The 16153-nt window shown below is 37.5% G+C and overlaps 1 protein-coding gene across 10 annotated transcripts in view; it reads right to left on the bottom strand.

The window, feature by feature from the left end:
• NCOA3 (nuclear receptor coactivator 3) overlaps window positions 1–16153 on the bottom strand; it is an 85629-nt gene that overhangs the window by 60235 nt on the left and 9241 nt on the right. For 7 of the 10 annotated variants that reach the window (XM_083802166.1, XM_083802168.1, XM_083802164.1 and 4 more), the window contains one exon: window positions 6102–6143. The exons of the other annotated variants lie outside the window; for them this stretch is intronic. The gene's annotated coding sequence lies outside the window, so the exon portion shown is untranslated. The remainder of the gene's footprint in view (window positions 1–6101; window positions 6144–16153) is intronic. 10 annotated transcript variants of the gene reach the window in all.

Below are 16153 nucleotides of genomic sequence, written 5' to 3' on the forward strand. Positions count from 1 at the left end.
GTACCAAACAAAGCCGAGCATTATTTTTGCTTTTTGTGTGCACAAATAAGAACTGTACAATCTGAAGTACCAAACAGGAGGTGGGGGGAAGGAAAGGATTGCTGGAAAATGTTTAAAACCACACACCAACAGACATTCCCCGCAAGGGCATCTGTTTGTCTAGGAAATGGGCCCCACTGGCTTTATTTATGAACACACACACACAACTTAATATACTTCATCTTTAAAATAGCCTTGATATAGCCAACATTGCATCCAAAGTTTCATACTAAAATTAGGAGGATCTGCTCAATGAAAGTTCATTTTGACAAATTGATGTAGTAGAAGGAACAGAACATTGTTGGTTTTGGGTGGGCATCTTTGCCTGAAATAGAAAAATATACTAAAGCATATCATTACCTATGCAGGCACTGTGGTTAAGGATGCCTAACATTTTCCATCACAGAAGCCCGTTCTAATTCTTTGATGACTCTCTCACACACCCCTCAGAATTACGTTTGGTGGAAGACTTGCATAAAATTGGTTCAGACATTTAAAAACAGAGTGGATAATTATGTTGAACAAAATGCAACTTTTTATTCCATCTGAGAAGTTAAAAGTTTTAGGAAAGAAACTGCTCAAATCTCTAAACAAGCTAAACTTCATCTTGCTGCTCTGCACAGATGGTAACTGCCTTTAAAGTCTTTGCACATGCTCAGTTGTGTTTTAAACCACTTGCCAAAATCCTCAAGTATTTTATCTAACCAAGCAAGCTTTGTCGCTGCACTGCTCCTCCACGCTGACAGGACAGAACATGCTTTATCATTGTATTATAAAGACCAGGAGCAGCTTGCCTATGAACCTGCCAGCTATGAAGCAGTTAAAGCGCCTGGCAGCCCAGTAGCTGGTGAACAGGGACATTTTTCTAGGTTATGCTGCCCCACCCATTCTGAAAACAGGAGGCAGCAGAAGGATCAAGGGCTTAGCGAAGGCTGCCCCCCCCATTCAGGATCCCAGTTGAAACAGCAGATGGGGGTCTCACCCAGTAGTGCTAAAAGGGGCTAGCCGATACAGAAAGCACACAGACCAGTGGCCAAAGCGATGTTCCCATCTGCTCTGTCCAGTTCCACATGCCAACCTTGCTGGCAAACAGAGCCAAATTTTTTTTTTTAACGCTTTTTTCTATTTTTTTCTTTTTTTGTTCTATTTTTTTCCATTCTCTTTTTAAAGGTGTACAAAAAAGTTACACTGAAAATATTAATGTTCTGAAATCATTCAGAAAAACTTAAAAATCACTGTCCAACTCAACACCTCTCTCTTTAACCCCAGTTGCACGTAGATAATTAAGTACATTGCTGTGTCTACATGGGACTGGCACCCATCAATTCACAAAAAAAACCTACTATAGATTTACTTATGTCTCTTGTATCACCTCCAAGGTACATTACTATTTCAGCAAATACATTTGCTTTACTATACACCTATATAAAATGGTCTTAAAATGGAGAATTCAATTCTGTCAAAGACTCGTATCGTAACTTTGCCTTGCCCAGTAAAGGTACATAGGGAATTTCAATTACATACAAATTAGGATGCTTTTTTTTTTTTCCTATGAGGAGTAAACAAGACAAATGCAGTCTTGATTATCACAGACCACAACTTCCGATTAAGACTATTCATTCACAGCAGATTTTCAACTGGCATTTAAATCACTGATTTAACTGTTGGAAATATTTACACCAGCCAATAGGGGGGTGGCGACACATGAGCTGGAAAGAAATGTAGTCCATAAATCACATCGACTTGCCATAGGCACATTTTGCTACTCAGCAGATGCAGTACTTATGGACATTTATTCACGTGTTTCCACAGGAACTAAGCTATAGAATTAATGTCAGTAAATGTATTATTTAACACTGTAAACCCACTGATTTTAATCAAAGCTTTGGATATGTTAGCATTTTAAATGTGAACTACTAAGTTTACTTAAAAAACAACAAAACAAAACCTGTGGTTAGTAAATCCACAACTAAAGAGGAAAAAAGCACAGAATCATTTTCTGAAAAAGTAGTTGAGTGCAGGTGGGAGAGAAGAGGAGGGAAGACAGCTATCCATTAAGGGTTTTCAGATTACATACACACAGACTCACAAACTGGCTTCAATGGGAGTTAAATGCCTGATGTGTTAGAGTGCTTTTGAAAAGTCTACTCAGTATCTCTTTTCATCAGGCTATTAAATTAGTTTGTTTGTGTTTTTTTTTTTTTGTTAAGAAAAACAAAGAGCCACGCACACACATTCCCCTTGCTTTTAAAATTTGATCTTGTTACCCTCTAACCTAATAATAATAAAAGTACGTTAATCAAGTTTCTTGACTTTTTGGCATAACTGGACACTCAAATTTGAAGAGGAGCTACAAGATCGGAGAATGAAAACAAAGGAAGTTACTGAAGAAATGAAGTCAAAATAGTTTAGTTTTCCATGCACGGTATCAGTGCTTACGTACTATTTTTGCTTCATTGTAAGGAGTGAAAAGAGCTACTTAATGCAAAAGGGACCTTTCTAAAACACAATTTGACCTTGAAATATGGAGGTATTCCTAGCTCAATGCTGTAATTAACATCTCTGAATAAATTTGAATGTACACAGACAGTATATTTGGCACTGCAGCAAGAGGCCTTCATTTAGTTCAATGCTAATGCTTAGCATGCAGAGTTTGAAGTGACAGTTATGTATCTACAGTATAGCTTATCTGAGGATTTCATTAGCTAAAAATCCACTTTCCTCCACTTGTTTTCATGTATCTTCCTGTATTTCACTTTCATACTGACCAAAACTTAATAGACTACCTTCAACTGAACTGCAAAATAAGGACAGAACAGAATAATTCTCAAATTAGAATAATTTGTTTTGCCACTGTACAGTCAGATTATCTTACTGTATTTCAAATATTACCCATCCTCTGTGTTCCAATGGTTGTAACACGAGCACCTGCTAAAACCTACTGCAAAAAAAATGAAAGCTGTAATGTGGTTTTGCATGTCAGTGTTAGGCTCAAATGTTAGATTTCAGGGATCAATTGTTTACAAGTTAAACTGAAATGGGTTAGTGTCTTTCTTCAGTGCTATGCAAAATGGAAAATAGCACCTATAGAGATGTTACAGACTAGAGTGCCACAGACTCACTTCTGAGTCCTACAACAAAAGGGCAAGAGGCAGGGTTTACTACCTCCAAAAAGATGAATATTAATTTCCAAAGAGTTTGAATGCTGGAATGGGTTCCAGACAACTTGTGGAATCTCTTTGCTAAGAAACCTTCCAAACCTTCACTGAACAGAATTCTCAAACAGTGCTTTGTCAGCACGGTTTAGATTGATGCTAGCATAACATCTCTATGATTTTCAGTGACACATTATCATGAGAGAATTATATACTGCAGCCTTGTGATAAACTGGTACCATTATAATGAGTTACTAAGACAAAGGGACTTTACGATTAATCCCACTTTGTCTTAATTTCAAGATGTGTCACTACATTCTTTTCACTACTGTTTTAATCACAGTATATTTTGTTAGTCTCACAAATCCTTTATATTTTGCATACATCCGTTAATATTCCCATCTTTACTGGAAACAAACTATATATTCCTGATGACAACATTAATTCCTACCATCAAGGATTTTTTCCATTTAATAGCAAAACCAGAATGTTTTTGAATAAAGCTCTCAAATGCCCTCTGAATGTTTGTACTGAATTTTATATTCTTTACCAACCATTTCCATTGCATGAAAACCTTGCGCTTCTATTTTTTCTAACGTTCTCCTGAAGAAGTAAAAACCTTCACTTTCATTAAAAAGAAATTGTACAATAAATCTCACTAACCTCTCAAGGATTCACACAGAAGGTATGTTTGTAATAGCTGCTTACCAATTAGAAAACCAGCTATGCTCCTTAAATTGTTTATACAAATAGCATGTCTCATACATTGATGTTTATCTGCAGAATTCTCCAAAATAACACTGTCATCGTTAGCACAGAAATTCCAAGTAATTTTAGAAGATTTGCAACCATTGTGGAAGTTAATACAAGAGGTCAGTGACTGCCAAAAACAGAAGAATGGATTACATCCATCTTCTTCAAGTCCCCAAAACATTTGTAATGTTTTGTTTCAGATCCAGTTGCTTCCTTGTTTACAGATAAATGACTAAATGGTTGCATAGTTTCACAACATTAGGAAGCAGTTTTATGTATTTTTATACAGAGCACTGGAGGGACCATCAGGATAGAGGTGTTTTTTTTTTTTTTTAAGATTATTAATACTACTACTTTTTCTTAAATGCACTGTATCTTCAGTTCCCACCCAAGAAGATCAACTGAACTGTAGCTTACATGCAATAAAACCATGAGCTGGGGAACCACGGCTTGAGCATATGTCTGCCAACAGGACATCCAAGATGCATCCACCATAATTTAAACAAGTCATGCTCTCTTTTAGCAGACTTGCTGGTAATTTTGCAGATAACCTGATGCTAAGCTTTAAAGCTAATATCCAGTCACACTCACATACTAGGAGGTTTCTATTAGCATCTGGTGAGTGTGTCAAACATGGTACCTAACCAATTAGCACCAGTCATGTATTTATGCCACAAAACTAGAAGGTATCACCTATCAAGTGTAGTTTATACTATGTGTTTTTTTTGTTGGTAAACAAAACACCACATTGCATTTCTATGACAGTACATCATATCGACATTGCATTTAAAAGAAAGGGATGTTATGTTTATGTACATCAGTCAGAACTTTATATTCCTGGGCCTCATCAAATTTAATTCGTAGCAGTAAAGTCACTATTATTGTCTCTAGGCATGGCATAGCTTCAGTGTTTTCTATTTAAAACCCACTAAGCATTTTTAGTGTACCTAAAAATCCATTAAGATTCAGAAAGCTACAAAACCTTACCAACTCTTGGGCTTCCATCAGATTCTCACATATGGAAATGACATCATACATGTCATAACAGGATAAACATGGCATAGCATGGAGGGAACACAAGAGCGTATGATGCAAACCTAATGTCATTAATTCTGTCTTTCAAGATATAAACGCTGTGATATAGTAGTTTTTTTCCCCATCGTAGGTAGATTTATGACAGACAATATGCTTAGACATATGTCTCCATCCAGTCAAGAGCAAAAGTTATTTATCCCTTCTCTCCACTGCATACTATTTACCTCATTGTGGCATCTGTCTGTAAATCATTGCTTAGGAACATTTTAATGAGCACAGCTATCTGAAACGAAACAATCTTTTTTTCTGTGCTTAGACAAGAACTTTCTCCAAAGGTTTTCCTTTCACTGTCTCCTTTCATTTTCTTCATTTTGCTCTAACCTTTCCTTATTCTAGCCAAGCCAAGTCACTTGAATTTTATCACAGACCATCCTGCTAAATTGCAGAGTAAAGAGGCTAAGCTTACCAAAAGAGATGACTATGAAAGAGGTGATGTCCAGACATGCTATCAGTTTCAATACTCTTCAGCAATAGGTATAAAACTTGACAGTTATCTATTTGAGTACTGAAGGCTAAATGGGTTACTCTGAGTTATGAGAAAAAAAAACAAAACCACGCCCTGATGATCAGCATCATACCCACTCTGGGCCCAAACAGCTTTAGCTGAGAAACTCCATTTCAACACCACTGTTTCAGAAGAACTGTTCTGAGCAAAGTATTTACATCATCGGTTACTTCAGAAATAAGAAAATCTTGGCACCAGTGATAGAAAATTAAGAACTGAAGGCAAATATATACACAAAAGGATGTTATTACTTCATCCCACTCCTTTTAAGAGCAATATTCTTTAAATGCCCAGGTATCCCCAGGAGCCTACTAGCCTTAGATACTACAGAGTGCACTGAAGACAGGTAATACCATATACTTCCTCAGTTTAAGGGAGGTGGAAAGGAGCATATATAAAGTATTGTAGATTATTAATACAGAACAGAAGAAAATACATTTCTCTAAGGGAATTGCAATTATTTTATCCCTTCTCCAAATCCCCTTACTATCAGTGTATTCTTTGGATCAGTTCTCAAAGTAGCCCTGGACAACCAAGTCAAACAGAAGACTTACCTAGCACAGTGTTCTCTCTCCAACAGAAGCCAGTAGGAAAGCCTAGAAAGAACAAGGTAAGCATATCACTGTTTCAGCATTCTCTCAAACTTCTTAATCTCCAGCTCAGGAATTTCCTGGTTCACAAGGACCGAGTTTCCCAGCAGCTGGATTTCTCCTCTACGAGTATATGAATTGCTTTTGAACCCATGAAAATCAACACAGCTGTAATATTCTGTGGCAGCAAGTTCTGCACTTAAGCTCCACACTATGTAAAAGTACCTTTATTGATTTTTATTTTTTAAATTGCCATGTGATAAAAAAATAGGAGGGAAATAAATGAAATGGCTGAAAAGCAAAACACTTTCTTCGTCTTGATTTTCCATTACACCCATGGTTATTTCATACGGATCAGTATGTACTGTTAATGGTGGAAGTTCTGGTAAATTTTATTTCTCATACAAAAGCTGTTCCATGGATTTGATCTTTGTCTTTCTCTATACTTTAAGACCACTGTACTCTTTTTGGCATAGCAAATCTTCATGCAATAAGCTTTACAAAATTGTGTTACACAATATCAAAGTCTCACGTCTATAAAGGAATTCATAAATTGGCAGTTAAGTCAATAAATGCATTTATATTAAGCAGAATTAAGAAAGATCTATGTAGAACTAAGCTCAAACACTGGAAATGTCTTTAATATTGTATAACAAACTCCACATAGTGAAATATCTGATCTACCACTGTTTTTATCCAGCATCTAAGTAAACAAAACAAGTTTGTTTTAGGCTTTGACAATAAAGATTTTTCAGTTGTTTTACATCTTCAACAATATATTTAGCCTTTAGAAAATATAAGTCTTAGAAATCCCACGTTCAAGCTTGAACTTTACATCGAATTTGCAAAGTAACATTTAGATAAGATATCCAAAATGTAAACAAAGCAACGACAGAGGCTTTATTTCATAATGTACTGTTTATTTCAATACTTTTAATCAGCGATAAACCAGCTAAACAATACACAATTCACAGTACAATCCTTGTAAAAGCTGGAAAAGATATTAAGGTTCATGTCAAGTTCAATGTGCTCTATTTTTAACTTTAGTCAAGTCCCTTCTCATTAGCAGTAACTTAATAAATAAGCTCTTATATCAAATCAACTTCCTAGCTGCAGCTAGGAATTTATGTACTTACAAAATAAAATGTTTAGCCCAACAAATAATTCAGTTACTTGGATCTAGCAAACTAGCAATCTTCCACTGCCACAATATGTCAAATAAAGGATTATTAATTGCTTAACAAAGCAGTACTTAATTGTTTGCTATTATTTTTCGTAATCATCGTTTGCTTCCCAAGCTTCATTCCGAAACTTTAAGAAACAACAGAAAACTGGCCTCCCCCTTTGATTCAGCTCACAAAAAGAAGCAGTCTTCGCATTCATATAGTTTGACAGCAATGGAACAATTCATTTAGCATAACTTTTTAATAGTGAAATTTAGGACACTGCTGTAGGACCTGCTGAAGATGCTTTTTAAAAGCATTTCACAAGGTCAAACCAACCCAGACTATTCTCATGACTGACTTATTAGGAGAGAGCCAAGTTTACATAATAGTGATCTGAAAGACAGATGATGCCTTTGAAAACAAGCCCATCCTTGAAGACACTTCTGCATTTCAAGGATGCTAACAAATAGCATCTAGCTTGTCTTTAAGAGACAACAAACTGGTTTTGAACACTCCTGCTTGCAGCAGTACCCGTATCACACGAGAGTAACCCCGTTTGGAGGCCAGACTCATTCAAGAATTGATACACACTGCAAGCAAACATCAGATCTCAAAAGCACACTGACAAAACCCAACGCCTGCTCAGTCACTGATGGAAAACTGAAGTGCTCAGAGTAAGGTGTTGAAGTCAGATAGGACCTGTAACAATCACAATAAAAATAACCCAGATTTGGGATGTGATTAGAGCAGCAAGAAGCCATTTCTCAGCTACTGATTTATGAGTCAGATCTAGAACCACTTTTAGAATAACTTCCAAGCATCACCTCTACAAACTAAGATGATTTCAGGAACCATCTCTTGAGACATCTCTAGCTTCACATCTGGAACCATCACCCAGAAGCAGCACGCCTCTAAGACTTGGTGGGAAGACATCCAGGAGCCTTTCTAAAACACACCAACTTGTATCTAGAAGCTTTTCTAGAACAGCCTCTGAACTCCCTCCCAGGACTGATTCTGCAAGTCACGCCCTCAAACCACCACTCGCATTGTTTCTAGGACCAGTGCCAGGTACGTCCCCAGGAACCCCTTCTGCAGCCACTGTTGTACAATTTCCCCCTCCCCAACCCACCCCCCCCAAAAAAAAAAAAACCAGCTGATTTGGCTACATAAAATTGGGGAAGACTCTTGTAAGAGTTAAAAAAGTGTCATTGATATTCAAACTGCTTCACCTGTTCTGCAGAATGTGTTTACAACACAATTTTATGTAACAAGCCGTAATGCAAGTTCTGCCAGCTATAAAACAGCAGCTAAAAACTAACTGCTGGTGGCTAGCTTTGTGTTAAGTTCTTAAGCAATTACTGAATTCTACTCCATGTCCCCTCAGGTTCTTGAGCATAATATTGAAACGCATGAAGACTTTCTATGCAAAGATAGAGAGAAAAGTCAGAGAAGTTTACGAAATGCCTGGTTTGGAGGCGGGGCCTTTAAGCTAGAATGAATATGCTAAAAATGCGCTAATACACCAAGCAGGTTAGAACAAGCCGCTTCTCAGTTGTGTTCTTTTATTTTGTTTTTGTTGTTGGGTTGGCATTTGTGACTAATCAATCGCCCTATCCTTGTTTCAACTGACTTAGCTAAGATCTCTACGGGGCAATTATTACATATTTTATTCCACTGTTGATGCTAAGGAGCCAGCATAACTATAGAAGAGAAATATTCCATTTCATGCTCACTAACAAACTGGCAGTGACATTTTTGTTCATAGTGCTTTTGGTGTTGTTTTTTTTGTTCGTTTGTTTGTTTTGTATTGTAGGGTGGGTTTCATTTCTAACAGTACATTAGAATCTTTTTTATAAATGAATCAGTGTTTGCAATGCTAGTGAAATGTCTTCCTCACCAAATAAAATTAGTAAGAAAAGCCTGGAAGTTTTGCAAGTTTTTTTATTATTTCAGAAAAAAACAAGTCTAGACTGGATTGGAATTACTAAATACCAGAGCTCCATAATAGAAGAAACTTTCAGGGGAGCAAATACAACTGTAGAAAAGTATCCAACCTTTTGTTTAAAGTGTTATATTAGAAAATTGAAACAGCCTTGCTACTGAAAAAAAAATAAAGATTTTTTAGTGGCTGAGGCAATTAGCATAGCTAAACCTGAGTCTATTTTGCTTAATGCCAGCATGTATACTCAGAACAAAACATTGCCACTGTCTGCCACGTTAGCACACCTGATTTTGTTAAAAGATATGAACTAGTTGCACCCTCAAGAAATCTATAACAGCTGTGGAGTATCAGACTGTTTTTCTCATACACATTTCTTGTAATTAAATTTGCCTGAATGTGCCTAAGGGAGCTTTGAAGTTACCTTCTATCAGCAATGTAGCCAAGATGTTGTGTGCAGCAAGAACTTTGGCTAGAATCTGGATACACTTACCATGGAACTCAGCACCTGCTACCAGACCAGAGCAACAAGATAGACATCCTGTGACACAGCTTCAGGGTTACACTGAAGCTTTGGGGTGCTAAGCCTGTACCTCAGACTGGAAGCATATCCCTGGTAATTAGTAATGCAGATACCAGCCCCATGGCTCAAACAAATAGGGAACTGTGTGCAATTTCTTAGTAGCCAGTTTTGCTTATTTTGTAGTCAAGGAATTAAGTGCTTAGATATGAAGTGCTTCTTCATATCATGAGGAAATAACTTGTGTATCATGCCCTGGAAACCTCGATCATGTGGCACAGGTGAAAATTGTTCTTTTCTTGCTAGAGCCTCACACTGTAACAATAGACACACCTGTATTTTCATGCTATAATGTGTTAAAATTTGAGCAGACTGCTCACTTTGGGGGAAAAAGATGCAGACAGGTAGATAGATGTCTTACAGATTGACTTTAATAAGAGATTTTTCTTAAGCCCTTTTTACTAATACTTTGAATCTACAACTACCCCCCATCCCTTACTGGGCTCTAGGCTTGTTTTATTGAAGGTGAACAGAGACCACCAGGACTGTTAATCTGATACCCTTAGCTCTTACGTTCTCATTCCCTCCTTAAGAGATATGCACACCCCACTAACCTGGCAACAGAAGTACCAGCTCACCTGACATTGCTGTGTAGCACTAGTAGTACTCCAAGCCTGGAGGTTCCCCTGAACCACTGCTACTGAACCTGCTTATATAAAAACTCCAAACTAATCCAAACTCTTAAAGGTCATAAATACAAGACTTAAATCTTGGTTATGTTTATTAACAACAGACATCTCCAAACCCAGTTCAATCCAGTTCAAGGGAATGGCACCAAATCTAGATCCAGATCAGGCTCTAGGAAATGACTCCTTGCATACAACTGGGGAGATGTTAACAAATTATTCCGGACACAGCTCTGTAAACTACCTTACTATAATATATAAAAATCACTTTGGAAATAAAATCCCCCAAAGCTACAAACTAATCAGAAGGTTACAAAAAAAAGGGGGGGGGATTAATACAGGTTCTTGAGAGGAAGCTATAAGAACTCTAGGTCTGTTCAGCCTAAAAAGCAGGAGGAAGATTAATTTACTGTCTGAATACATTAGTAGAATGGATGCTGGGAAGAGAGAAGAGTTAAAAAAAAAAAAAAGCTTACCACTTTATGAAAGAGGTTTGAGATGAGATGTTAGCCATAATATCATCTGCTGAATGATAGCTTTGTTGCTGTCATGCTACTACTTTAGACCAAGAAATGATGTAAGAGGAAAGAAGAAAACCAAGTTTAAATCCAAAAAGGAGGAAAAAAGCACAAACAAAAAGCCACATAAAACATGGTGGCTTTTTACTCATCAGATAACTATCCAAACCAAGGACACAGCACTTTCATTCAAATGAAATTTTAGTTTAATGGATTCAATTTTATGTGTGCAGTATGAAGTCTTGTAGCCTCAGACAGAGGATCAACTTCACGAAAAATTCCTTCTCTAGCCTGATCTCTGAATTTGTCTGTATTTGACGGAAAATGCTGTTAGAGTATTTGACATTCTCAAACTATACCCAGAAGGATTTAGATGCAAGAATGAATCTGGACATCTCATAACAGAAACCCTTACACGTAAGAAGTTCTGAATTCTCAGCTCAGCACAACAATTTTCACCATCTTGATTAAATTTCCACCAGTACAGGCAGTTGCTTTGGCACTACAAGCTTCAGGGCTGGTCACCAATTTCTAGTCAAGATCTTCAGGTTTCTACAGATTCCACGTAGAATTCCATTTTCTATTTTATGAGCGTTTTGCTTTTAAATAAAATAATTTTCACATGTCATTGATACCAAACCCCGCCCTACTGCAATGACTCGAAGAATCCTGAAATATCTGATGGATTGGAACACAGAATAAAGAGAACCTCCTTTCCCTCAACCCCAAAATAAACCCCTGCTTTGCCTCCCTGTTGTTGCTTTCTCAAGGCAGCGATCGCATCCGGACTGATGTTTGGTGAGGATATTTTGCTTAAGCAGCAAGCACTCCGGGCTGCAACTGCTGGGTGACCTTGAGCAGCTCCTGGAAGGCAGTCGTCATGGTAACCCCACCACAACCGTACATCCTCAGCTGACAACGCCAGCCTGGTGCAACCCATCTATAATAAGGACATCTACCCTGCATTAGGGCTCACTGTTTAAGGAGGAAGTCAGATTTGTTCCCCCCCCTCCCCTTTTTTTACAATTCAAAAACCTGTGCTGTGGTAGACGCTGTCTGCTCTCTGTATAAATACAAGTGACACGGGCTGTACGAGTTCACACAGTGCAGGAGTTAAATAAAGTACCCTAAAATAATGCACTATGGAAAGTTGAAACTACTCACTGTCTTAATCCAGAGGGTGGTCCTCAACCAAATGAGTCTAGCACAGACACCTTGCAATACCATATAGCTTGGAGAAAGAAGTTTGTCATCTTTTCTCAAATTCTCTAATAGAAATAAACTTTATAGAGCTTAACGGGGTCAAATTTGATGCAAAGTGAGAGCAAAATGGGTTATTTTTGCATGCCAGAATATTCTCAGTTCCACCTGTGCAACCCTCATCACCTTGAATAAATTTTCAAACTAACCTGGAATTAATTGTGTGGCCCAAGAAGCTTTTTGTCTACATAGTATGCTACTAGTTCTTGTGAGGTCTGGCAGAGCAGGAAGAAGTGGATGATTCCCTAAATGTGAATAAAAACAAAATAGCCAGAATTGAAAAGTGCCAGTTAACAGAAATGTTCAGTAGAACCATTTCTGTTTAAAGACAAAGGATTAATGAACATATTTAGGCGGTTAGTTATAAAACTCTAGCAGTCAGATATTAAAGTTTCCTTTAAAACTAAACTGCACTTGCAAGATCCATCTTTTCCTTACACTGCAACTAGGAGAAAGGGCCAAATCAGATAAGTGTCACAATTTGTTGATGTCCAAGAGATTCTAGTATAGGTAAAACATTTGTTTTACCTAAAATTAGAAACAAGAGTTAGGACTGTTCTGCCTCAGAGAAAGTCAGCCAGCATCATGGATTTGCACTTATCACAAAGGAAAACATTTGTTCCTCCACACCAGTGGAATCACTCTGTCAGCTAAAAGTTAATTTCAGTTAGAAGTAAAGACGTATATTTTAAAAATAGGCTTTTCAATACTCCTCTGAAGAGTATAGTTTTTAGTTAATTCAGTCAAGTACCTGCCCTGAAACCTGGATGAGGAGCTCCTCCATCCACGAACTGTAGCCTAAAGGAGTTAACCTACATTTAACTTTCATGACTCTCTTGATCTTTGCTTAGGAAAAGGAGAGAGACAAGGGCGTACAGAGGCATCTCAAGGACTGCAATACTATCTGTACCCTAGCAGAGACAAAACCCTAGTAGACAATGTGACCTGCAAAGTATTTTTAAAAAGTATTAGCAGGGTAAAGGGAATTCATAGGTTGTTTTTTTTTTTTTTTTTAGATTGTAAAAGATACATAAAAAGTAGCAAGAATTAATAAAAAGAGCTCATGTCTATTCTAACATCAAGGGAGGAAGAACCTGTGAAACTTGATCCACATGCCAGACCTCCACTCCAATTGCACACTTTGCTAATTGAGAAGTTAATGATACAGCTTGTGTTTAGGCAAACTTGCAGGGGAAATTCAGAAGGAACACTTGTCTTCTACACAGCACGCACTACTGTAGTGTCCTTGAGTTTAAGAAAGCCTGAATACAGGATTCTGTGGAAGCAGAGAAAGTGACAACAGTACAAGTTGTCTCTAACCTTGCTCTTTTCAAAAAGACATTAAGAAGCTCCTTTAAGCATACCTAAATTTAATTTACAGCCACACAGAAAGATTTCTCATACTTCATTGTCTATTTAATACTCCATTCAAACTCTTTCAGTGATCTCATTTTATCAACTAAAAAATGATAATAGGTTATCACACATTTAATAACACATCTTTTCTTAAAGTGTCCCTTTCAAAACATAACACCTATTTTTAAAAAATGCTGAGGAAAGAGTAAACCACATCCTTCCTCCCCACCCCCCAAAGTTTCACACCACTTAATTTTAACTACTTAGACACACCTTCACTTCCATTTCTTTTTTATATTCTCCTGCTTTAGGTGATCAGCACCTGTAAGATTTGTATCTTTGGATATCTCTTTTTTTGTTGTTTGTGATTTTTTTTTTTAACATAGGCATTGAAATAGAGAAGTCACGCACCTGTCTGAAGCTTTTCCCCCAGTATGGGATTCACAGAGTCTTTCGATGATACAACCTACAAGGTACAAGCTCACGCTACAGCAACTGTCAGTGAGGGTATTAACAGAATCTCCCTTCTGTCTGGCCATACATTTCTCCAAAATTGTGTCATGGTGTTCTGATTTGCTGACCTTACTACCTGGGGTTTCCAATCACTGAAATTTGAGCAATGTTTCCCACTGCAGTAAGAAGGGCAGACAATATAATCACTCAGGAGAGAACAGAGCTAACAGTGGAAGTAAGAGACCAGAGATTTGGTTTTACCCTAAAGCTACATGAGGAGTAGAGTTGCTTAGTTCCCTGAAAGGAAGCTTTGTCTGCTACATATATGTAAATATAACTCAAAAAAAAAAGCATTAAGTAGAGGTTATCAATATTACTGTCCCTACACAAGTTAATTAATTCATCAAGAAAACTGCACATTGTATTACCACTTTACTTCATATGATACTGAAGCATTAAAGAAAACAGCGAAAAGCAGAGAACTATATATCTCACCTCAAAAGAGCTGATAAAGTTAATACGCAACTGGAAAAAAAAGACGACAAAATGGGAAGGAAGTTCCCAGACAATATTAAGCAGATATTCCATAAGGCCCTAAATCCCCCCCCAAAAAATCAATTATTTTGGTGACAGTTTGTTATAGTACAATTGCCAATCAAAAGGGTTCAGCTATGTTGCTTTTGGAGGTCTGGAAACACTGCCACCCTGGCTCAAAAAAGTATTATTTGAGATTGATGATCTTATCAATTACTGTCACGTTCCACTTCTTACTTTCATCACATCTGTGCGGTTGCAAGCAAGATGGCTATATTCTAAATTGACCTGTCCTATCAATCTGTGTACAGGCATTGACATATTCCTTTAGAACAAGTGTTCATATAAACACTGAATAAGTTTCTATTTAGCAATAGCTTCCTAGGGTAAACATACTTTATCAGAGTACAATACTTTGTCTTCAGCTTTGCACGTAGTTATTTATTTTGGCCTAACTGCCCAGGTTTACTTTGAAAATAATCTAGAACTAAGCATGAAAAGCACTTGTGGCATATAGTAGGACAAAACTTGTTCTGTACTATCTTGTTGTCCTCCCTTCCCATTTTGTTTTCATTCCCACAAAACAAATCCTCAGACAAAAACAATTTCATTAGATGCAAGTAAAAGCTACAGCTTAAGTGACAGTTCCACAGCAGGTTAAGTACTGATCCTACAAATGCTGCTGTATATGTTAACCTACTCTGCAAATTGACTTAGAAACAAGTATCACCAACTATGCACAATCTTTACAGTTTTCAGTCTTTAACCTCAACCTAGAAACCAGGACATTCCTTACCACCTATGAAGAACCACTAACTACAAAAGCATAGGAGAAACAAACAAGAGAAAGCTTTTCACAACAAGCAGCAATATATTCTAATCCTACAGTCCTGTTAAGTCTTTCAACACTAGGCCCAATAGCACAGGGTTGCTCATTTTCTGGGTCTCTGCAGAAGTGATCCGATAGATTAATTCTACCTCAAAAGAGCATTATTGCAGTACTTACCCTTTCAGCAGGTCATTCTGTTTAGCAATACCTATTTACATTACACTAGTAACAAATCCATATCAAATATTTGCAGGTTTCTCAACATCAGCTTTCAGAACAGCACTCAATACATCTACTTAATCCCTATTGACTTGACTGAAGTTAATTTTCCAATGCTGATGCAACAGATAGGGAACTATCAGTAATAAGACATAACTCCACCAACTCTTACTAGTTACAGCCTCAGGGTAGACAAAGGGTGTTGAACTTCTACACCTAGGTACCACCTGAGTCTCCTCTAAAACACATTTGTTTCAGGAACAGTCTTACAGGAACTCCATCCAATTTTAGCTTTGCTAGGCTGCAGCTGCTACTACCCCACCCCAGCCATTCCCTTGCACCAGAACTTCTGTTTCTGCAACTAGGGGGTAAACTGAAAGCCCAAAGTTGTCTGGGTAGTTTTGCTCACTTTGGGGGTTTGTCGTTTTTTTTGTTGGGAATGGAATGACAATTTTCTATTGAATCAGTTTGCTGAGTGCAAGAGCCCCAGTCCTAGTGTAAGGGGAGGATAGGTAAGAGAAAGGAAGCATAACAGT

Source organism: Anser anser (assembly GCF_964211835.1).
Source record: "Anser anser genome assembly, chromosome: 16".
Taxonomy (NCBI): Eukaryota; Metazoa; Chordata; class Aves; order Anseriformes; family Anatidae; genus Anser; species Anser anser.